General features: G+C 38.3%; 1 protein-coding gene across 1 annotated transcript in view; it reads right to left on the reverse strand.

Moving 5' to 3' along the window:
* Positions 1–25,559, reverse strand: part of STK3 (serine/threonine kinase 3) — a 153,104-nt gene that overhangs the window by 21,587 nt on the left and 105,958 nt on the right. The gene's annotated exons all lie outside the window — the stretch shown is intronic.

Raw genomic sequence — 25,559 nt, forward strand, 5'->3', positions numbered from 1 at the left:
AAGCCCATGTACCAACATACAACTAAAAGCAATACTAAATTAAAAAAACAGACCACTCTCATCTTAATGAACAAGAAATCTAGGTTATCTCAACACTGAACAGTACACTTAACCATAATCCAATTCTATTCTCTAAAACACAATCCACCCTGTGAAAAGTGTGATGCCTACTCTCTATTAGTTTAGAAACTCCATTTATTCATTGAACAAGATTCAATGATTCAGTGGCATATTCACTCAGAGTCCAGAACTGCCAAAATCATTTGCCAAAGAAATATTTTATTATCAAATATTTTGCCTATGACTCAAACATCAATGTGATCAAGCCAAAAATTAGCACAGTTCTTTCTTACCTTCACAGTATTATCTATTAGGAAGGTCTACAGCATTTGATACATTTGCTTTGTCACAAGACTACAGAACAACACTAGCTTGTTTAACCAGGTTCTTCAGATGATAATCTGCAGATATAGTTATGATTTATGACTCAATGCAAACAGGTACTGTGCAAGCTTTTGTGCCAACACTGTTCATTAATCCCAGTTCCAATTTATAGTGCTCACTATTCCAATTCTGCATCTCTGGAGTAAATTATGTCAATTATATAGCCCATTATATAGGGAATGGTATGAGCTCTGCAAACCCTTATGATGTGACCCAAGTCTCAGTAGAATCTTTCTGGCCTCTCTGCTGCTTTTTCAATTCATTTCTTGAGTGATTATCTAGGTTTCAATTATGTTTCAGTTTTCTAGACTTAAAATCCATAAAGAAAAGGAAAATAATTATATTATTGCATAGTTTATCAACAATGAAAATGCTACACATAATGCACTTGAACATCTGTAATGTTCAAGTGTCTGTAACTTCAAATCTAAATCCCTCCCCCAAAAAAACACTGTTGGGAATTTAATCTAGGTTTTAAAATTGATTTAGTATTCATGATTTGGAAACTGAAGTAGAACCAAGGACATCATCTGTATTATTTCCAACCCTAACTACCAGGGCAGGAAATAATGAGAGCTCCCATCAAGCTCCAACTCATGCCAAACAATCCATCCAGCACATTCCTAGACCATAGAAAAAGGATAAGGAAAGTGTGAGCCAGACAAATGCATTCCTCAAAGGCAAGGTGTCAGTACTCAAACAAAATCTTTGCTCAATGCAGTCAACTGCTATACAGCTCACAGGCTCATATTTAAATAAAATTATGTGTTTCACAACTGCACTTTCAGAAATAATTAAAAGCCAAAGAAAATTTGATTTCAATCTACAGTGCCTTGTAAAAGCAGTTCAATTGCTTTGTCCATCTTCAGAGTAGTGCTTTTCCAAAGTAAAGACAAAAATATAAATGTTAAGGTTATTAAATGCTCCTGCAATTTATTTAGAATACATCACTTGGGTTTCTGCTTACAGAACATCTATTCCTCGGTTTGAATGGTATCCTGCATTCAAAGACATAACACTGGGGAGAGACAAAGTACAAATCAATGGGACTAGTCACATACTAAGTGTCATTTTTCAGAGTTTGTACGAATAGAGAGAGTATGAACAACTCCCTCATCACCAACAGATCTGATGCATATGCACGAGTACAAACAAATGCAGGGAAACATAGGTTTAGTGTCAAAAAGATTGTGTATCTGTCCTGGACTTTCTATATTAAATAAGAATTTAGCAACACACATGGATTACCCCTTGATCCAGTTATTGCACATGTCTGGATGTGGGCATTAGGATTTAATGTTGAAGAAAAATGACTCTCAGAAAGACATATAAATATATAGCAAATGTTCTTGAATTGATGCTAACGAAATTCACCTTATGTGGCAGAAGAATGGGGGGGGCTGGAAATCACGAGTACCTTTATAACGTTTACATCCTGTCACAAGCAGAAAACAGCACTGTATCAAATAGTTTAAAACCTGGTATTAACATACAGCAACAAATCCTAAGAACCTCAGAAACGTAATAAATTAGAGTCCCCAGCACTGGTGGTCTGTCCCCTTTCCACCCAAATGAAAGAGATGTATTTTCATTTGGAAACAGAAATGATTTTCCGGCTATATTCTACTGGTGACAGAGAAGTGGCTTTTGGCTTTAAGCCATCATCTTCTGAAAAGCTGTTACGGTTTTGAATACAAATTGCCTTGCTGAACTACCACGCATATTGAGCAGTGGACTGACTAGCCAATTCTTTCCTCCCAGAAGAAACAAACTGCCAGCTCAGGTTTGGATGGAGTAAAAATTATACCTCTTTTTCTGCTTACTGTTTTTGAGACTTACACCACTGCTGACACAGCTGGAGACCTTGCATTCTTACGGTCTGAAATGAGAGTGTAATCAAAGACTAGATGTCCCAGCATCCTATCATCAGAGAAGTTAAACTAACAATTTAAGAATGCTATGGACATGAAGAAGGCAACGTTTTGTTGTGTTTTTTGACAGCACTGAAAAAGTAAGGTTTTCATTATAATATTCCTACTTAACCTCACACACACACATATGTACACACAGCTGAAATTACAAATACTGTGTAAGTTATGAGATTTCACAATGCTGTAAAATCAAACACAGAGAAAACAAAAAATAATTTATTTTAGCAAATTATTTTGTTACAGTGAATGTGAGATTTATCAATGGCTCTATTAAAAGGCACAATGAATGCAAGTAATGACTTAAAAATATTTTAAAATCCCAAATATATGAAGAGGTATTTTAAAGAAATAACATAATCATGTCATATACAAAAAAACCTGTGGACCTCATCCATCAGTTCATTTTTTAAAATAAGTAATTTTGATTGCTTCCATATTCATTAGTGATTCTGACTTTAAACACTCATTCACAGAGGTATTGGCTTCTTGCAGTCCTCACCCATTTCAATCTTAAACCACATTCCTCTTTCCTCCATCAGTATCTCCTCTTGCTTTAAACACAATCTTAGAGAAATACTGCATTCTGTTGTTTTTGACATTATTATGTCCAAATATCTTCCATTCTGGGAATTTGTACTTACATCATCTGATGGTCTGTATTGCACAGGGAACCCTAGTAATTACAAGCTAAATGCCTACTAACCTGGTTGATGATGATGTTGCTAGAATGCCAGTCACATTTACCAGATCCTGGCCATTAGAATAACAATAGGAAAGAAGTAGTTCAGTAATTCCACAATTTCTCCTACTTCCACAAATGTATTCTATTTATACTCTCCCAAGTAGCATCACAGTGCATAACACCTTGCATAGAGGAAGCAACATTGCAAAACTACAAGGCAATTTAACATAATCGTATTAATTTGCTTAACTATGCTGAAAGTATTTCACCTCTTGCTCAGCAATTTAACATCATGCAAAATTTTGAAAGCAATATCACTTGAAAATTGACAAATCTGCTATTTATTGTTGCCATAACAACCATAGAAAATTGTGTAAGAAAATACCAAGCAATAAAGGATAAAACGCCATAGAAACAGATAAGAATAGAACAAGTTGTGTCAGCACTAGCCTTAAGGAAAATTTTAGGCACAAACAAGTTCATGGATAGAACTATGAAAAGGTGGAGAAATAGAAAAGGACAGTTAAGGTGGGGAAATCAAAAAGGTAGTTACATGGCATACTGCCAATATTCTCCAACAGAAACTACATGCAGATTAGTTGAAACCTCTCAGAAAACTAAAACACATTAGATAAAACATCAGAAGTGATTGTGACAGAAACTTTTTTTTTTTAAATCTCTTGCTTTTAACAACACTGCTGCAGTGTTGCACAATATGAATAGTTAAAAGCCTAATGTATTGGGTTTGTGTGGCAAGGTTTTGGTAGCAGGGTGGCCACAGGGGTGGCTTCTGTGAGAAGCTGCCAGAATCTTCCCCTATGTCTGACAGAGCCAATGCCAGCCAGCTCCAAGATGGACCCGCTGCTGGCCAAGGCTGAGCCCACCAGCTACAGTGGTAGTGCCTCTGGGATAACAGGTTGAAGAAGGGGGAAAAAAACCCCTACACAACAGCAACTGCAGCCGAAGAGAGGAGTGAGAACGTGTAAGAGAAACAACCCTGCAGACCCCCAGGTCAGTGAAGAAGGAGGGGGAGGAGGTGCTCCAGGCACCAGAGCAGAGATTCCCCTGCAGCCCCTGGTGAAGACCATGGTGAGGCAGGCTGTCCCCCTGCAGCCCAGGGAGGTCCATGGTGGAGCAGATATCCACCTGCAGCCTGGGGAGGACCCCACGCCAGAGCAGGTAGGTGCCTGAAGGAGGCTGCGACCCCATGGGAAGCCCACACTGGAGCAGGCTCCTGGCAGGACCTGCGGACCCATGGAGAGAGGAGCCCACGCTGGAGCAGGTTTTCCGGCAGGACTTATGACCCCATGGGGGACTCACACTGGAGCAGTCTGTGCCTGAAGGACTGCAGCCCATGGGAGGGACCCACACTGGAGCAGTTTGTGAAGAACTGCAGCCCATGGGAAGGACTCATGTTGGAGAAGTTCAGGGAGGACTGTCTCCAGTGGGAGGGACCCTACGTTGGAGCCCAGGAAGAGTGTGAGGAGTCCTGCCCCTGAGGAGGAAGGAGCAGCAGAGACAACGTGTGATGAACTGACCACAACCCCTATTCCCTGTCCCCCTGGAGGGAAGGAGGTAAGAGAATTTGGGAGTGAATTTAAGCACAGGAAGAAGGGAGGGGTGGGGGGAAAGTATTTTAAGATTTGGGTTTATTTGTCATTGCCCTTCTCTGATTTTGACTGGTAATAAATTAATTTTCCCAAGTTGGGTCTGTTTTGCCCATGACAGTAATTGGTGAGTGATCTCTCCCTGTCCTTATCTCAACCCACAAGCCTTTCATTGTATTTTCTCACCCCTGCTCAGCTGAGGAGGGGAGTGACAGAGTGGCTTTGGTGGGCACCTGGCATCCAGCCAGGGTCAACCCACCACACCCTCAAAACCAGAATACGGTAATAGCTAAATTGCTGCCAGTTCTACATGGTTTTCCAAAATTCCCTCCAGCAGAAGGAACTAACAGTTGACTTAGGAAGTTATGAAGGAATTCAAATGTAAGGATCTATTTTCCTGTAGGTCAATCCACTATTGCACTGTATAATAAAAGTAAACATGAAATGATATCATTTAATCTCTGCTCCTCACCTTTCCAACGACCTTTCAGAGAAAATATCCTGGAGCCTGAATTTTGTTTAACGTGGAAGTCATACAGGCTGGATAATATAACATTCCTACCTACAAGCAAAACATCTTTAATGCATTTATTTCTCCTAAAATAAAAATAAATGTTATACAGATATGTCTATATCAAAGTTAGAATCAACACACAGACCAGTCAAAATCAAAGTTTTGTGAACAGTAGAAGAAATAATACATTTACAGCTCTTTGTTTAAAGAATTAACAAAGCCAAAATCGAACTCTGTCTAGTAAAACTCCTTTTTGGATTTTATCCACTGACTTGTATTGAGAGCATAATCAAGGAAAAACACTTTTGTTTCACATCTTTCTTGTTTCAAAGAAGGACAAAAAAGCAGATGGGATTAAAATGGAGTTCAAACCAAAGATGGTAAATTTAGATCCAACTCAGCAGACATATGGAAATCATTATATAAAGAAGGGAATTCTTGCATAAAAAAGTCAGTTCAGGTGAGATGCAACTAACCCAAAGACAAGAATCTTGAGAGCAGTCTAAAAAAGGATAGAGATTAAGGAAGTAGCTTCTTTCTGCACTTAATCTGATCTAATGACAGGAGGTAGCCAAAAGGGTCAGTCCTACCATGTGAAACCCTTGGGCTCCTAACCGCTTCCTTGCATAGGACCTACCAATCCTGCAACTGCAGGGTGAGCTGGGAGAGAGGGGAGGACAAGGGGGTGTCAGATGTTTTTTAAGCACCCTGAATTGACTCAGCTCTCTGGCAATGACTGCTGTGATCGATACAGGGAGAGTAACAGAAATAAGCAGGTGCCCCCTTCTGCCATGCCCTTCTCTTTCCATAAGCCCCATCTCCTGAGTAAGTCTGGGGTAAGATGCCACCCATCTATCCCTGCTTCCAAGCTACAGGGGCCAAGGTCAATCCACCAGCAGGCCAAAGACAACAGCTGACTGTTGACCTCAGACCACAACCCATACTTCAGCATAGGTATTGATCTGGATCCCTCTACTCAGAGGCAAATCAGTAGTAGTAGTAGTAGTATTGAAACTTGTAGCAAATTAACTTCTTTTGAAACCTCCGCCTTTGCCGAATTTGGTCAATATGACTCAAAAGTTAAAGACAAACAGCACAGTCACATAAGTCTCATTTCCTCAGGAAACACACCAAAAATAATAAACAGCTAGACTGCACAAAAATCTTATTTGTACAGGGTAATTAAAAATTGGAAACATCAATACGATTAAATGTTAACAGAAAACACAAAGTAAAACTGAGTATCCCGTTTTGGCCAAGTATAGGTTAAGGGGGGATCATAAAAATCTATGAAAGATGGCCATGCTTTTATGACAAAGTGAATAAAATTGATTTTATACACTACAACTACTAAAGAATTAATCGTATAAAATATTTCCCCCAAAGCTCTAGCAACAGGATTAGCAGTTTCCTCAAATTCAGCCTGCAAGCAGAACTGTAAACAAGTAATTCGAATACAACAGGGGGGGATTCTGCAGGGCTGGGAGGCAACCAGCACAGAGGCTTTTCTCTTTCTGGTATTCATAGCACTTTAGAAGAAACACAAAGATGGTGTATCCTCAGCACATTTTAGGATTCATGTTATATTTGACAGTGAAATAAGACTGCCCTACCTATACAAAAAATGGCAGGGAATCTGAAAACCCAACAAGCTGTAAGTGAAAATTTAATACCAGCAAGCAAAGCTTTTGTACCAATTATTTCTTGTGGGTTTGGGAATAGTAGACTTAGAAAATTAAATTGTAAACTTTTTTCTTACTTCACAAAGTTTTCTTTAAATGCAAAATGCACACAGTAAATGCTATAGTATGATCATCAGACATTATCAGTGGGCTACACAATACATGCTTTTGAAAATTTTTTTGTAACACTATCTTCCAAAATAAACTATTGCAATAATTTCTTAAGTTTTTATATCTCTTCCTAATATAAACTAAAAATATCATGAGAAAAATGAAAAGGGAATAAAAGCAATAGAACAAGAATCTAGTATCGTGGATTCTTTTATTCTCCATATAAATTTGATCTTCTCACATTATAAAAAGAATGCAAATTATGCCCCAATAGTGGACGTAGATGGGGATCTACTCAAATGCTGCAGTTACACAACAATGAATTTTAAAACACAATCTAATTCATCAAATGTATTTCTAAAAAGCCTTCACACCCTTGAAGAAGAAGAAATATAGTCTTTGGAGAAAAAGTTTAAGGTGTCACTGACAGTCCACCCTTTATGTTGCTTCAGTGTTACTGCTGAGGTCCTGACCTGTGTTCAATTAACTGCTCAGGCAGCCCCTGGTTGAATTCGGAAGCATTCAAAAGCTTCTCTCTCAGAAAAGCCTCCAGCAAATTGGCATCACATCTTCTCACTGTTGTGCAAAAGCATCACTTTATCAAAAACATGACAAATTTAAAAGCAGGATATGAATAGCAGAGTCCACAAGTGTCGTGATAGCTCTGATGAAAATGCAAAGACAATCTTAACACTGCAACAAAAATGTTTTAGTTAAAATATTTCAATGAGGAAATTGCTATTTCACTTTTTTACCATAGATTTTAATTATCATTAAAAACAACACAACTAATTACAATAAAAGTTTAAGTCACAATCACAGTCTCATTAGGAAACATTTCACCAGAACGTGAACATTTACTAGGAAATTCTCAGTCCTATGAATTAAAAGGCATCTGTGGACCTAATGAATATCAAAAGCAGGGCAAAAAAATTCTGCAAATACTGCGAAGTAAGCTACTGTATAGCCTACTAAAACTCTCCAAATACTGAGATTCTACAATGCTGCAAGAAAAATGTAATTATACATTTTACTGATAAGGACACCACCACCTCATTTAGTTTTACTTCATGCTATGCAACACGTAACACGGAGGTCAAAAGGTGTTACTAAAATGACAGGCTAAGATTATTCACAACCTAAACTGGCAAACCAAAGGCAGTGGGGAAAGAGAGGTTTTCATTCACTGCCATCCAGCACAGTACATGGTCCAAGAGATAAGCTATCGCAGTACCTATCCTGTAAGGCAAACGGCTTTTCGTGACGCAAAGTCTGAAGTGCAGTCTAATTGTATTTAGATTCCCTGTATCACATCATCATGACATATGTGCTAATTTAAAGGATTCAACTTATTTCAGGGGGCTGCTTTGAAAATTTCAAAATTGGAACAAGTCTGAGATGACTACTGTCAACGTATACTTTAAATACGTATACTGTAAAAGTAAAATATCATTTCTTAACCTAAGCCTCCCACAGACAAAAGCTAGAAGCCCTTCTATACTGAAAATGTAAAGTCGCCTAGTATATCCACTCACGAAGGAAGAAATAAAAATGAAAATTTGGCAAGGAACAGAGACAGGAAACTCTCCGTTAATGATTCCTATGATTGTCCATCTAGACATGAACTTCCTAAAGCACCAGTGTCAGCATGAGCCTGACATTTACCAAAAACAATCTTAAGACATTTACGAACCTCCTGAGATGTCTCCTGTAGCTCTCCCTAAATTGATACAAGTCCTGCTGTATTTACAGTAAAATACTATCTCTTGCCTGCTTCACAAGTAGACATGGCTGCTATTAACAGAAGTAATAAAAAGCAGCATTTTTACTCTGTACTTTTTTCCCCATAAATCAACATATGCTTTTTTTATGTACAAATGTAGCAAAGATTCAACAGCAACCACCAGAGCAAGCAGAAAAACTGCCTTAAAGAATGTATCAAGTATGCAAGACATTACTCATACATAAAAGTATATATTCCATGTTCATGAATGCATCAAAAACAGCAATTCTAGTTAAATTTCACAAAAGGTTAGCTATGATCATGGACTGCCTAGCACTAAGTACCATGTATTTAGATGAGTACAAAGCGAAACAAAGCATGAAGTTTGCTGGCACAATTGGCTAAAAAAATAAAACTACTCATAAAAAATCCCATCTGGATAAGCCAGCCAGCTTTCACTTAAATACCTGACACTTACTCAATTGATAACCACCTGCACACAAAGTTCTTGGCAGCTTTAAAATATCTTTTTTCTATTTTTTTTTTAAAAAAGTATAAAATATTCTTCAAGCTATTTCCCATCATATCAAGCACAAACATGCTTTCATTTAACTTCAGGAATGGAATGTGTCTTATTTTAATCTTTCACCTTTGTTCAGTTGAAGAAACTCGTATTGCTGATAATAAGAAGCAAACCAGATCTTACTCAAAATATGATTTATGCTACGTGTTTATGTATTCTCAGGGACACTGCATTCCAAATTGTTTTTTGTGGTTTTTTTGTTTGGTTTTCTTTTGGTTTTTTATCTTTCTAATGTAGTCAGTCCTGCAAAAGCAGCTGGCAGGATCGCCAGGCTCCTGAGTCAGTAGTTTCATGCATCAGGCACCCATTTCAATTTTTAGCTGAAAAACTCTAGTATGCACTCCATTAACCATGGTCTAGTAATAGACAGGGGCATTCCCATGGCTCTGGCACCAGCACCCACTTTTGCAAAGGGGACTGCATATTCCCAGACAGAGACTGCTGCAGGAGCTGCGCAGTTACAGACCCTGCATATATAGCTGTGGGTGCACCCATGTAGACCCTCCTTCTTCCAGTGCCTTGTTAGATCCTGGTACAGAAGTTTCTGTATGTATCAACTTCAAGATGGACACATATAGGGCAGGTGCCAGCTTCACTGTCCAGTGCTGTATAGCCTCTGGGCTGCAGAAGAGTGTTGGCAGCTGCAGTCGGTTACCGTCAATTACCACAGCTCCAGCATATGCTGCGGACTGCACCAGTGCCACACAGCCCAAATACATTCAATCACCTTTGCTTGCTTTTTGAGATGGGCTTTACAATGTACAGCTTAGACCAGTGCTTTATTTTCCAAATTAAGAGTAGGATTATCATGTAGTAAGAAGCCAGTGAAATTGTTTGGCAGCAAGTTCCAAGAAATGAATACTTTTGTGGATCCAAGGTTGTCAGGACAAACTGCAAAAATAATGAACTCATTTTACAGTAGAAAATAAGATTAAGAAAAAAAACCACAGACAATAGGAAACAGGATTAGTTATGTAGTAGTAAACATGCAGAAGGCAAAACCATGAAAAGAAATGAGGGTATTTTTCGAAAAATAAGCAGTAATCTGACATGAAAGTAATTTCAAACGTTATCACATTCCCATGACTACAACTAAACCAGCACAGCAACACCATGATACCCCTTCTTCCTCCTCTGGGATTTTAATAAACCTAAGTTCTAAAATAGAAAATGAGATATAAACAGAAGATTAAGAATTATCCCCTCATGCTGACCCACTTCTCAGAGTTTCTGGTCCTACCTCTACAGAAATACAAATGGCAAAAAGAATTGTCCAGCTATTCTGTGTAAGCATTCTGAATTTTTTCCCTCAGGAAACATAGCAATAAGCATGAAGCTCAGCAACTTGCTTCTGGTGACTGCATTTCTACATGGCTGGCTACTCTTGATAGTCCTTCTGAGGCACCTCTCTTCAATCCCTAGTCACTTTTAAACAGAGTGAAGATGTTGATACAAGCTGTGAAGAACAGGGCCTCTCACTGAAAAGCATTTCCAAGCATATTGTAGTTCTAAAGAAAATGTGTAACTCTAAACAAACTAGTTCTTATAATTTCATCTGTGTAGAAATACTCAAAATACCAAAGCCCATGAAATCAAAGAATAGATATTCCTTGTTTCACCTGAATTCAGTGAGGCCAATTTATGGTATTCCAAAGGGACTAATTTTAGAGCGTGGACTTCATTTTCTTAAAAAAAAACCCCCAAACCAAACCAAAAGACCAAAACACCCCTCCTGCCCCCAAAACCAACCCAAAGAACCAAACTCCTCACAACCTCCCCCAAAACCCCAAGAGCCAATCACATATCACTTTTCTAAGTACTAGCTTAAACTTTAGGTACCCCTGCAGCTTTGGACTATTTTAACTTTTGAAGACAAATCTAAGGGATTTCCCTTGCATATACGACATAGAAGTAGTACACTTTACTGCATTTGTCTTCAACTTAACTTTTCCCAAAGTAAACGTGGTACAAAAAAAGGATGCTAACCTCAGGAGAGGAAGACCACAAAAGTCTCCCTGGTTAAACCAACTTCCACGGGCTCTGCCCTGGACTGGTCAGATCTGTAGTCTACATCCCACTCCAGCCCCACACTGTGGGAACCACCCCACGGGAGAAGTTTATGTGGGTCAGAGGTGCAGAAGCAATGAATATCATCAATGATAGATGAATTCTGCCTCCATTAAGGTTTGATTACTGTGTAAGTACAGTGGTGGAAATTTGCCACCAATGTACTACACAGAGTATTTACAGAGCAAGAAATTCAACCCACTAGTACAAAAGTAGTCCATTGCCTTTCAGGTATTATTTCTGACACTTTGAACCAGTTGCTCGGTACCGTGGCTGTCAGTGGAAGTTCACCCTAATAACATTTTGCTGAGTGCCTCATAGGCTCTCTTACTACCTTTTTTGCTTTTCTTTTTTCTTTTTTAAATCTATGCCATAAAATTGTACATTATATATATTTTATTTCCATTCACATTCAACACTTGGCATGGGAACATATTTCTACGCTACAGGTACTTTTGTAAAAATCTGTGAGTAGTTTAATTTAAAAGTCATGGACAGCAACCTAAAGCAATTTTTGACCATGCAAAATGTTTTATAAATAGTTCCATGTGCGCTGTTCATCTGGAGTCTCACTAGAGACGAATAATGACCTTGTATTTCATTCTCATTTACTCTGAATTAGCCAAACCTTGTGTTTTTAATTACATACTTAATACACCTGGCATGGTCTAATTACAGAAAACAAAACATCATTTAAACAAAAGGTGACCTTGAACTTAGTCTATCAAAATACCAGTTAACTTTAAGTTTTCAGTTTTTAACGAACTGCCAAGACATGCAATAGCAATTTTCCAAATGTGATCATATGCCTTTAGAGCAACAGACTTACTGCATTAGGAAACATCTGTACACACTCTTTATGGCTTTCCTCATTATTAATGCAAATCCCTCTTAGATTTCAATAGTGCTATAAACAGTTCTATAGGTAAACACCAAGTTCACACTACCGATATTTTTAATGTGTTAGACTATACTAAATCTAGTTTTGACAAGCAGCAGCCTGGTAAGGCTGAAGCAACTTTTTTCAGAAACTAGTGATTTTATATGAGTATCACAACTATGAACAAAGGGAGCATGAAGCTATAGCAATGATAATATGCTGCAAGAGAGGCAACAAAGGGCTTTAACACGAGAAACTTCAATAAATACATTAGTTATCCTACTGCTGGAATGTGGTTACTTACTACCTGCTTGAAATTGAGTATGTGTTTAAATTCCTTCTTCAGCTGTGTTGAAGAGTTTCAGTGACAAATTGTTTTTACAAGAATGCTTCAATATATTAGTGAATGGTCTTCACATATTTGATACAGGTTTTTACTCCTATTTGTGACCAAGTAATGCTAAGAAATTAGACACAGCATATTTAATAAAGCATCTGGGATTTAAAGTCAACAGAATGTATTGCCTACACAAAATTCAATAAAGCCTAAAATTTCTGTAATATAACCAGATCACATATCATTCTACACTATGTTGGTTTTTTTTTTTACATTGCAATTCATTTTAGTACAGGAATAATTTAAGTACACATTGTCCTCAAAAGATTTCTAGTAATTTCCTTGTACTTGTGACCTTGGTCATCATTACAGCCCTAGAGCTTCCCACCTCAACATGCCAGAACAGCAAACGTACAGTGCATTTGAGGTAAATTATGTCAATAACAGTATTAAGGAAAGACAAATTAAAATTTGAGCATGCTTAGCAAAGATCTACCAAACTAATGGCTAATTCATAAACAGCTGGCTTTCAAAGATGTACTCTCAGAATATTTGCCTATTTTCTGTATTGCTGATCACGGCGTACTTTTAAACAGAATACTCCAACGCACAAGGGGTAGAGAAGCTGGCTATTAGAAATTTTGACATTTCAGCATGAGAACAGATTACTATCACCACTGACACAGCCAACATTTTGAACATAGATGACAAGAAAGTTAGAGTGTTTTGCAGTAGGTCTGAAGATGGTTGAGAAAAAGAATTCTTCACCCATCATTAGGTTACACAATGTCATATGAAAGTATCCTATTGGATAAGCAAATATATTCAGGGTTATCATGAATGCTGACAAACATCCATCACTTAATTTACTTGGCTGGCAAAATAAGGACAACAGTGATTGTCTAAAGGAGAAAAGAATCCCAAACTTTTAATACCCAACAGATGCAATTCAATAAATTAAAAGAAATGATATAGTAAGAAAAGATTTTAGAACATAAACCATATATGTAATAGATGTTAATTAAATAATGATATACATCACTTATTATTTAACTGAACTGCAATAGCATCCAAACCAAGACTCCATTGCCTGGCATGTTCCAAATTGCCCGGAAGGGGACACAACCTAAATGAGATAAGCTTGTCACAAAGTAGTGGATCATTTGAAAGTGAAGATGAGATACATAGAAGTGAGCAGAGTTTACACTTCACATGAGACCTGATGGCAGGACTCCTGAGTCTTATTCCAGCTTTGATATGAACTCATTGTGGAATCACTCACTTTCTGTTTCTCTGCCACCATTCTCCTGATAACAGCATTTATTCATTCTCCGTTACAAGGCTACAATTAAGAAAGTCCTTGAATAAATACTCAGATCTGAATCCTTCTCACTGTTGTCTCTCAACCAAAAGGTCTCTGCCAATGCAATTACATTGCTTTAGCTCTACCACAAAGTCCTGTTCATAGAACATAGGCTATGCCAAACACACAAATATGGGACCCACTAATATACCGTGAAAATAATTTGTCATAGGTTCAAACAGGGTTTCATTCCCTTCAGATCTGGGATGGCTATGCTAGTTTGAAATTAAAATAATCTTGTCTGTCAACCAATGCTAGTGACATAAACATAACCTGGAGCAAAATAGGCGTGTTAACATTAGCACCGAGGAATAACATCAGCACCAGTGGTTAAAAAGGTAATGTGGAGAAAAAGCCTTGAGACAATGCAGGGCAAAATCTTCTAATACAGCTGAGTTCTCATGAACTCTGAAACGAATTGGCACAAAGAGTTAAAATGCAGTTTATCTGCAGATCAAAAACAGTAATATTTTTTTCCTAAAGAGTACCTCCCTAAATGGGGGGGAGGAGGGGGATAATCACCATTTCACAAGCACAACACAGGCAAATTAAGATAATCTTTTTGTTCAATTAAATCTGATCCAAATAAAGTGACATTATTTAATCTCAGAACTGTTCAAAGCACACAGTTAACCATTTCTACAGCTAGAATTACAGCACAATAAACTTGTAAAAAATATTGCAAGAAGGCAAATCTATGGTGAAAATAGGAACACAAGCCTAAAAATCTGTACACGATCATCTTCCCCCCCCCCCCCATTTTGGAATCAAGAGACAATCCTAAAAGTTTGAAAGACTGTTTCCTTAAGTTGGCATTTGTATCTCTAGTAATGAACTTAATTAACCTATCTTAATATATGTATAGTATAAGATACTTTCTTCTTTAAAGCCCTTAATACCAGCCATAAGACATCACAATATAGTTCAAGCAGAAAATCATTCACTCTAAAAAAGCATTCCTACAAACCGCTGGATTACATGAATGAAATACTGAGACTGAAGATAATGGCTCCATCTATGCTTTCTACACTACACAACTATTTTAATAACCCTGGCAGTATCCCTGAGGATAAATTCCTTGCTGTCTGCCAGTGGCTAGCCTCTTCCTTCTGTGAAACCAGTAATTTATTTACACGGTATCTTAAAACAGTTCACACATGAAACAACAGAGGGGTTTTGTTTGGTTGGTTTTTAACTTGACAGTGTTTTGTCTTTTGTGTCCAAAAGGAAAGATTCTGAGCTTGAAAACCTTTTCTCCGAGTTTGTCTAGAGTCAATGCAATGTGTAGGGAGAGAAAGTAGCTCCTTAGGGAAGATGGCACACAGACTGACTAATCTCCGCTGGCCGTTGTCAAGGGGCTACAAGGCAGTTACTGTATTTTTGCTCCTGTGCTTTTGTTCCAGAACCAAGGATGGCTTGTCACAACTTAAAATTAGTGGCCTCATGACAGATGTCCTATTCCTGGAGAACCAGCTATTGCCACCTGCAGATGCTCATGATGCAAATAGAGAATCGACACTTGGGGGAAACAATCATATTCTTGGCAGCTACTGACAACTTGGTTACGCTCCAGGGACCTTCAAAGTAGAAACGAACTCCAAATCTTTATAATAATTTCTGGGGTGGGTATTTATACACTCATGCATATGTTGTTTTATCTGCGCAATATTCTCCCTAAGATAGAAACGTAAGGGAAGATTTAATAACCTATATAACTTGAGTAAGTTATTCCTCCTTGGAGGAGTAAGAAAATTGTTGAAGATTGTTCAAAGAGCTATAACGAGGCATAACATAAAAAAATTTTAAGCTGAAGATAAAAAAAAAAATATTGTTTAGCTGTCAGATCTATAAAACTGTGACACAGGCCCCCAAGGAAAGTGATGGAAGTACCTTGAATACAGATGTGTTAAGCTAGTCTGGAAAAAGCATTTGGTAGCACATCTGCTTTTGTAGGGATACAGAAAAGATCATTTAGTAAGTAATTTTAATCTCTCATTTTTCAGATTAATAGTAGTTTAGACAAGAAGTACCTTACTAAATAAAAATAATACAGTAGTACACAAGAAAAGAAAATGTTGGAATCATTATTTAGTTGCTAATTTACTTTAGGATGACCTCTACATGTACTCATACTCCAATTACCATGTCAACACATCCCAAGTATAAGAAGCTCAGAAACCACTGAAAAAATAAATCATTGTTCTGATAATTTTGAGTTGTAATGTGTATCACCAGTGGACTTGTGTGGTTTTGTGACTTAATGTTTTCTTTAAGTTAGGTTTAAGTTACAAAGTCAATATTTTGAGATTGTTTAGGAAAACCCCAAAGAGCTAAGGTCAGAAATTGATGATCCTCAAGTAGTAGTGTATTCAGATACAACATGTCTTTGGAGAAATTCTGCCTGCCCACAAATTAATAGCAGAAGCAGGCTTTCCTCAAATACAAGGTGTATTCAAGGTAACCCTGTCTACCCACAATTTAGTGGCAGATGCAAACTACTATTGAGACCCTATACATTTTTTTCACATAACTGAAGTTAAACTTCTGACTAAAGAAGTGGTATTATCAACACATGTTGTAAACTACAACTTAAATAACACAGGTGAGCCAAGTTAATGGCATGCCAAATTAGAGGCAGAAACCTGATATTTGCAAAGAAGAGGGATGAGAGGGTCAAAGAGGGTCAGTACGAATTCTCAAGAGGGGAAAAGCTAGAGATAGGCAGATATCTTACAGAGATAAGAAAGCTTAAAGAGTTGATAAGTGCAAATTACTGGCTAGAAAATCTAATTAAATCAGAACTAAGTTTATACATCTTCACAGTTCATACCGGAAAAGGTGATAAATTACAGTTGACAGAGAATCTATTGGCAATTTATAGCTGACATAAAGGGTGCTTCCTGTGCAACTTGTGATATGTCACATCTGAGATTAATATAAATTATTTGATCTAGCCATTTATTCATTAATTGTTATCACACAGAGTTGTGTTCAACGTTTATAGTAAACGGAAAGGTGGAAGGAAGAGACAGAATAAGGTGAATCTGTATACAAGCAAGGGGAAGAAATTAAATACAAGAAAAAGCATTTAAAACAAGGGTTGCAGGTGCTATCATTAGTCTTACACAGGAAAGCGTAAAACAGTTTTTGACTCTGTTTTTTACTTGTGTAGTTATCAGATGACTGGGATTTTACTCCTATTACAACAGAAACAAAGCAGCAGCTCAAAACAACCCTTCCTACCCAATTTCAAGAGCCATCTTCTTTCTGTTCTTTCTTTTCTCATACTATATGGATATCCAAAGAATTTCAGTTTTAACTGAAATAGTAGTAACTGCTGAAATAAGAGAATGTGAATGTCTTCTATAGTCATATTAGTATATAAAAGTATAACTCAATATATTACACCAACTATTTACCTCCACAACTCTGCTTCTCTAATACAGTTACAATTAGATTGTTGTGCCATGGAGAATAACCACAGTCCAAGCTTTCCTCTAATTTTGACTGCTGCTGAAGCTTTTCCCTTCATCTTTGCCCCAGAATGCCTTACTACGGAAAAAAAATCCCAATTCTTCTAAATGTCCAGATAGGAAATCAAAACCATAAACCTGGCAGTGAAAGAGAACAAGCATTACAGTTTCCAATGTTACCAGAAGACTTGCAGCCTCGTGGTGGTTTCATTATTTGCATTTTCTTGCAATAGTGTGTGAAGTTAACAACCTCAAAACTTAAATGAGCGGTTGTTATCTAAAGAACCACACATTTAGATGTAGGATTCTTCAAGCAGACGTTTCTTCTAAACTTATGTTTTGTTCTCCCTTAATTCCGCTTATTTCATTAAACAAGTGGATGTTGAAGTTCTCTGTTTAATTCCCAAAGGGCTTTTTTCTTTTTTATAAATAAGAATATAAACCATCACCCAAAATAAGTTATTGAGCAGTAACTAAAACATCTTCGAAATGTGCTGCTCTATGCACAATCCTAGAAAAAAAATTCTTTTTTTTTTTTTTGCCTTTGCAATATTCGTATGCATATATACTCAAGGCCACGCTGTGAAGGTTGTGCATGTGAGGTACCAACTGGATAATGTGCATCCTTGGTTCCTCACACCCAGAATCCCAAGTAACTTTTAATGGGACTTCAGGTAGAGTTAGGAATATACACATGAATATAACTTCTTGAAGAAGTTCCATTACAAGCTGAACCTACAGGTTGACTGATGAAGAAATGTAAAGCCTTGAGGAAAACACTGACTGGAGAACCACTCTCAAGAGCTGCATCATGCTCAGAAGCCCTCCATAATGGTACCGTGCTTACAGAAAGCATGTATGAAATTTTTCAGGACAAATCTGCAAGTTTCAGGAATGGACACATTTCTCAGATCTCAAAGCACACTTGTGCTCATGTGGATGCAGATGAATCACACCCCTAGCCCTCTTGCAGTAGATCCTGACCCAGCATGCTATTCTCACTACACTATTTCCTTGTGGGGAAATCATTATGCATACAGGTGGTTTTGCCATTCGTTTGAAAAGCTGAACAATCTTCCTAAACCTTCTCATCCAAATTTAAAAAAATAATAATAAAAAAAATCTGATGTCTCAGTCCTGGATGTGTGTGACTTTGGTAAGAACACAGGCAGGTTCATTTCCTGGCTTGAATCAAACTGTGCAGGAACCACACAAAGTGCAACCTTATATAGTTTTTTCCAACATAAAGAAAGCCAGTATGATTGAAGATATATTTTCCCAAGTACACAGTAATCACTAGAAAAGACTATTCTCACTAAAAGAATTAGAAAAATGAACAAGTGAACATGTAGCCATAAGCTCATAGAGATGATCCATAAGGGGATGTAAAGACAACATTAAAGTCTCAATAAAAGACTGGTTCAGCAGATCAGCCAGAAAACTCATATTAAGCTTTTGGGAAGCTTCACTTAAGAATGTCATGAAAACATTTCCAGGAGAGAGGTGCACTCCTAAAGAGTGCCTAAAGAACAACTGTTATTTTTGTTTTCAAAAAATGATCCAGATCAAGGGGAAGGAGACCTCCCCCTCAAAACACAGAGGATGAGTACAAAGCTGGCCACCACCCACAGAAATTGGTCCGCTCGGCTGTATATACATATAGTATATACATATAGTGAACTTCCCAACACTTTTTAATAAGCATGTTCTCAGAGGACCAGTGTAGGATCAGGAGATTTTCAACAATCTGGCCTAAGACTTCAGGAGTCAGGCAATGCAAGCCTGAAATCCCAAAACTAATTGTTATCACAGAGAGGTGGAAGAGATTCTAGAATAAAAACTGCCTTCACGAAGCTAGGGAAAACTTACGTCTTTTGACTATCATAACTTTCTGAGGATCATTAGTGAAGATAAGTTGCAAGAAAAAGATTAGTAAAATGACTGTGACTAGTGCATTAAAGAGGTATCCAAACGGGACCCTGTGGATAAACCAGGCCAAGACCAAAAACATCTATTCACTCAGTCAAAAATATTTCTTCTTCATTATCAGGAAAAACAGGCCCATTGAAGTATCTCAGGTCCCAGAAAACCGGCTTGAGTGTCTTCCTGAAGCCTACTCGCTCACAATTCTCCAGTCTCCCTTACCCCGTATTATCAGAGATATCAAGAAATAGATAGCCAGTATGAGTCTGATACTAGATATATCAATTCCAAATATCATCATCTTTTCTGCACGGCATCAAGATCTCATGCCTCCTTGTTTGTTCACACAAATTATTGTCCTGGTATGTTCCTGGTGTTCTTGACATACAGAGGCTTAGATTGTTCCTAATACTCTATTGCCACAGTGGAGCACCAGGTGGGATGGGCCGGGTGGGATCAATTTCTTCAACTGCAGCTGCCCTTTGGGGTGTATCTGAAAAAAGCATGTGCCTGCCTAATGAATTTCACCAGCTGCAAGACTTAAACATTCACTAGTATACCTACTCACCAATCATCTAGCTGTTGCAAAATACCAAGGCGGCTCTAAGCCAGCTCTGACTTGATCACGATTCTGAGGACAGCTAGTCACTCCACCGAAAAGCCAAGAAATGCATTCAGGCCACCCTGAAGCCCTTATACTGCAGACAAGGCCTTCTTCTGAGAAGTTCCAGAGAAAGCTGCCGACTTTAATGAATACGAATTTGGAATAAGTACTTCTGTACATGTGATATGGGGCAATTTGCGGACAGTTCTGTAAAAAGAAATTAAAAAGTAGCTAGAATGATTCTCTGTCTCTGTCAAGTGTGAGCAGTTATGTAGAAACTCACTGAAGTGTTCTTAACTGTAGGACAGATGGTATTTGTGCTTTAGATCATGGAGGGGGAACCAGACCTGGCACTCTTTCCAATAAAACGAGCATCTGCAATGGTGCTTAGTTATTGAGCTACGGCCACACGACAGAAGTGCTGTATCAGGAAAAGATAAAGGAGAGCTGAGACAGATGAAGAAGACTTATGCTTATGTCAAAGATGGAGAGGAACTTCTAGCTATAGAAGACTCCTAAAAAGAGTCTTACCAAGTGTAGTAGGTGAACCTTGGCTAACAGCCAAATGCTCACCCAGCTGCTCACTCACTCCCCCTCCTTAGCAGGACAGGGAGAAAATAGGATGAGAAAGCTCGAGTCTCAAGATAAAGACATGGGGATTGTTTACCAATTACCATCATGGGCAAAACATACTCAACATGGGGGAAATTTAATTTATTGCCAATAAAAATAGATATGGGTAGTGAGAAACAGAAAAGAAAAACATTGAAGCAACACTTTGCCTCCTCTCTTTCCCAGGCTCAACTTCACTCCTTCATTACAGACTGTTCTACCCACCCCCACTCCCCTCCACCCCAGCAACACAGAGGGATGGAGGGTGAGCAGTTATGATCAGTCCATAACAGTTCCTTGCTGCCACTCCTTCCTCCTCATAGTTTTCATAGAATGGTTTGGGTTGGAAGGGACCTTTAAAGACCATCTAGTCCAACCCCCTTGCCATGGGCAGGGACATCTTTCACTAGACCAGGTTGCTCAAAACCCTGTCCAACCTGACCTTGAACACTTCCAGTTATGGGGCATCCACAACTTCTCTGGGTAACTTGTTCCAACCTTATCACAAAAAAATTTTCTTCCTTATGTCCAATCTAAATCTACCGTAATTCAGTTTAAAATCGTTGCCCCTTCTCCCATCACTACAGGCCCTGGTAAAAAGTCTCTCTTTGTCTTTCTTAGAAGCCCCCTGTATATATTGAAAAGCCACAGTAAGGTCTCCCTGGACCCTTCTCCAGACTAAACTACCCTAACTCTCTCAGCCTTTCCTCACAGGAGAGATGTTCCAGCACTCTGATCATCTTTGTGGCCCTCTTCTGGACCCACTCTAACAGGTTCACATCTTTCTTGTACTGAGGACTCCAGAGTTGGATGCAGTACTCCAGGTGGGGTCTCACAAGAGCAGAGTAGCAGGGAAGAATCACCTCCTTTGACCTGCTGACCATGCTTCTTTTTATGCAGCCCAGGATAGGAATGGCCTTCTAAGCTGCAAGTGCACGTTCATAGAATCATAGAATGGTTTGTGTTGGAAGGGACCTTTAAAGATCATCTAATCCAACTCCCTTTTAAAAAGCATTTTAAGGCTAGTTCCACTTCCCATGGAAGCAGAAATAATTGATACTTGAACCCTCAAGTCTTACTCACCTAATCAGTCCCTATTCTCATCTCACAGTATGCATCATAACACATCTACTGGGCAATTCTGTTACATATACACTATTATATGAAGGCTGGGTTGGACTGACTCTTGCCACAATGACTGGTGCTCAAAGCCACTTGTGTCTTGTTCAGAGAAATACCTCTGTGGGACCAGCTCATATTAATCCTATCCCATGAGCAGGAGAAAGACTAAGTCAATCTTCCTTGTTTCCTTCCCTTCCCTGTTCCCTCCATCCAGGCTCCCAGTAGTCTATTCCTCCTTTTGGTTTCCTCTCTCTAACAGTCAACATACTTATTCTAACAATTGAAGACAACATGATCTCGGTACCAATGGTTAACAATTCAGTGTTCAAACCTCACCAATGTTGTGTAGTGGAGGGCTGTTGTGCTTGCATGGAATAAGTGTTGCTTTTCTTCCTCCTTTTCCTTTTTAAATTGATAAGATACTACATTCTATGATTCTATGTATAAAACTCTTTGAAAGAATGTTAAGTCAAATACTTGAAAGACATTAGGGAAGAACACCTTACAACTCCTTAAGCAACCTTAATTTTGCTTTTTCTTATTATACTTAACACTGTAACACATTCTTTAATTATATGACTATGGGTTAAAACTCAGTTAAAGAATGGGCCCATAATGCGATCATAAATGCATCACTCCATATCTTTTGAGCATTTGATTTCAGCACCTGAACACAGTTTTTTAAGACTTTTTTGCATTTAATAAGATTAGTTGAGAATCCTTCACAATTATCACATCACTTTTCCCCAGATAACCAGTAAACTAAACATCACAGATGAACATTCTCTTTCATATTTGGTCTTATAATCTGGTTGTTAGAGATGGAGGAAGGCTTTCAATCCATGGCTCAACATGAGCAAGTCCAAAATAACGCTAACAGAATTGGAAGGAAAAAAAAAGCAGCTAGCTACAATGTTCTTTCTTCTCATAGCTCCCACTAAGTATTGCAGAGGCTCCCGTATTACTCTAAGTAAGGTGTTTCACTGGGCTCCCAACTTCTCCTGTGAATCCGAGGTGCAGTTTTGACAAGGACTTCTCTTGAAATTTGTGCTAGGCAAGAATGTACCTTCCTTTCAGATATGGATCACATTACAGCCACTCCTCTCACTCCGTAGCAAAAAAACTGCACTAAATCGAAAATTGGATTACACTTCTACTAACCAAACATTTCTGTTAGCACACTAGACTGTTGTCCACTTACTAAGTGACGGTTTTCACAATAAGCACAGTACACTCCAGATGCCAGGTGAAGCTCACTGCACTGATTTTCAATTTAAAGCTGTAAAATAGTTTCTTGAATTGGCTATCTGCAAAATCCTCTCTCCCCGCTATGTTATAATGGGAACTGCCAGCAGCAGAGGCATTTCAGATACTAATTCACTGATTAAAACTGTCAGGCTATTTTTCAATGAAGACATCTCAGCTCTGGAATTAATTTCTCCCTAACCCATGGTCAAACAGCTTACGTTTGCCGACTTTCATAATATGGGATATGGAATTGCAGTACAAAATGATCATGGTGTTTGGTGACAGGACAGTTTGAGGACCACAGGATATGGAAACCATAGTTCTTCGGAGGTGCTCTATTTTGGGAAGCTGCAGTAAGATGGAGAAGATGAACAAAGGAAGAACTGAGTTGAAATCAAGATAGATTAGTAAACTGCTCCATTAGGATTTAGATAATATGTTTTCTAAAGCATCCATGTTAATTCTAGGGTAGCATAGGTATCTGTAAAAAAGATGGGTGCAGGGAACACAGCTTGGTGTTGGAAGTGATACAGCTCCTTCAATGTGCACGTGACTGCCGAACCTCTGAAACTTAGCAGTGCTTGGTCCTCATCGAGCTGCTGTTGCCGTAGCAACAGCTCTTTAAAACATGGAAAACAGGTTAGGTAGTTTCAAACTAACCACTGTTTCAATGTCGCTGTTTTCCCCTGTAGTTTTGAATTAGCCCACCTCCGAGATGATCAGTGGGCTGTTGCCATAGAGTCATCAGCCAGCAGACAGGAGAAAACAAGGCTCTTGATTTTCACAGGCCATGGGGATGCGTAAGTAACATGCAGTTTGGCCTCTCTCCATCTACCGCTCTTACCCCCCAAATCCTTCAGAAATCCTCTTCAGAGGCATCAGCTCTTTTCCATCTTTTTTCTTCTGCAAACATCTTTTACTCTGAAAAATGTTTGGGGCTTACATTTTTTGGTTTTTTTGGTTTTGTTTTTTAAATAAAAGGGCACTGCACAATTTGGGAGTTAAATCCTGTTAACCCCTGAGTGCAAGTGAAAGGTGCATTATCTGGCCTTAACGCCATTGCTTCAAAAGGCTCTATGTGACAGTACCATTCAAAATGTGCTAGTAGTTGTCAGAGAACTTGATGTAGGGAAAAACAAACACTGTAAACCAGATCTCTTTGAAACCCATGACAAGGAAGTTAACCAGCTCAAGAGACAACAAATGAAACAGCCAAGCATGTACACACCATGCTGCCCTACGATCAACACACTCCTACCAGTTCCTCCTCTGTTTCTTTGAAGTAGCATTGAGGGTGGGCTGCACAGAGGTGCTCACACCTCGTTGAATCATTAGTCATAGACAAAATCCCAAAGGACAAGCATCAGTTTCATTTTTTTTAATTTAATGTCTTCATTACTTTAATTGTATCTGTCTGAATGTAGGCTTACTTACATCGGTCTCTTTATCTTGACTCACAGTAGTATTCTATTAGTTAATGGAAACTCTTTAGAAACACAGAAATAGCAATGAAATTTCTAACTTTGCAAAAGTAAAATCAAAAGCCCATTCCAGCCTATACACACACATCACAAGCACCATGGAAATATCACATTTCTATCTCCATGAACATTATCAGGATAATAGTTCTTATCTTGAGATGGTTATCCATCTCTGTAGAGTGCACGTACTTCTTGGCTGTGGATGGCATTTAGAACATGTGACTATTATTAATGGCAATCTTAAAGTAACAATTAACTTCAACAAAAAATAAATGACCATTCTGTGAAAGCGATAATCCATCTGACACTGCAGAAAAAACCCACACCAAACATTTGCAGTAGAAGCACAGGAAGAACTACCCTCAAAAAAATGTAAGCTCCTCCTCCAGGTCCCAGTGGGACCAATGCCCAAGGTGCTCCCAGTAAGAAAGCCTCCTCTTCCATTCACACACTTCTTAAAGTAAATCCTATGCCAAAACCCACAATCTTCAAAGAGGACACAACAAAAGAAAAGACAGAGTCATTTTGGGACAGTTCATTTTTACTAAGAGAACTTTTTGGATGTAGAGAACTTTTTGGGGTGATGGGGAAGTTTGGTCTGTAAGTGTATTCAAAGAACATTTTTTCCTCCATTCTTACTTGAAAGAAGAATATTCAAATATAAAAAACAACTAAATATATTGGGCTGTAGTGACACCATGAGGGAAAAAAAATTCAAACATGTTTTTAGAAAGTTCCACCTAATTCACATCTACAAGCACTACAGCGTGCTCATACAGTTTCATGCAGTCAAAGCTGCAGTTTGCAAATTTCCTGCTTCTCAGCTGAAGACCTAACCTTGTCCATGACCCTAGTCTGTTGCAATGCAAAGTAAAATAAGTTAAATTCTTCAAAATGGTTTAATCTAACTTGTTTTAGTTCTCACTATGGCACACTAAAAATTGTCAGGGAAATGGAGTCAGGGTTCTCAGCTGAGCATCAAGCAGCTTTTTGAAACAGCTATAACTATGCTACTGTACCTTTAGAGCTTTCCTACAGAGCAATTTTGTCCTGGTACATCTTATTTAGGTTAAGAAACTAAATCTTCTTTAGTAGTATTCTTAAGTCTGTACAACTCCTACTGTCAACACAAATGTAAATGTAAGCAATACCAAGATCTTTAAGTAGATGCT

This window comes from Haliaeetus albicilla, chromosome 3 (assembly GCF_947461875.1).
Source record: "Haliaeetus albicilla chromosome 3, bHalAlb1.1, whole genome shotgun sequence".
Lineage (NCBI taxonomy): Eukaryota > Metazoa > Chordata > Aves > Accipitriformes > Accipitridae > Haliaeetus > Haliaeetus albicilla.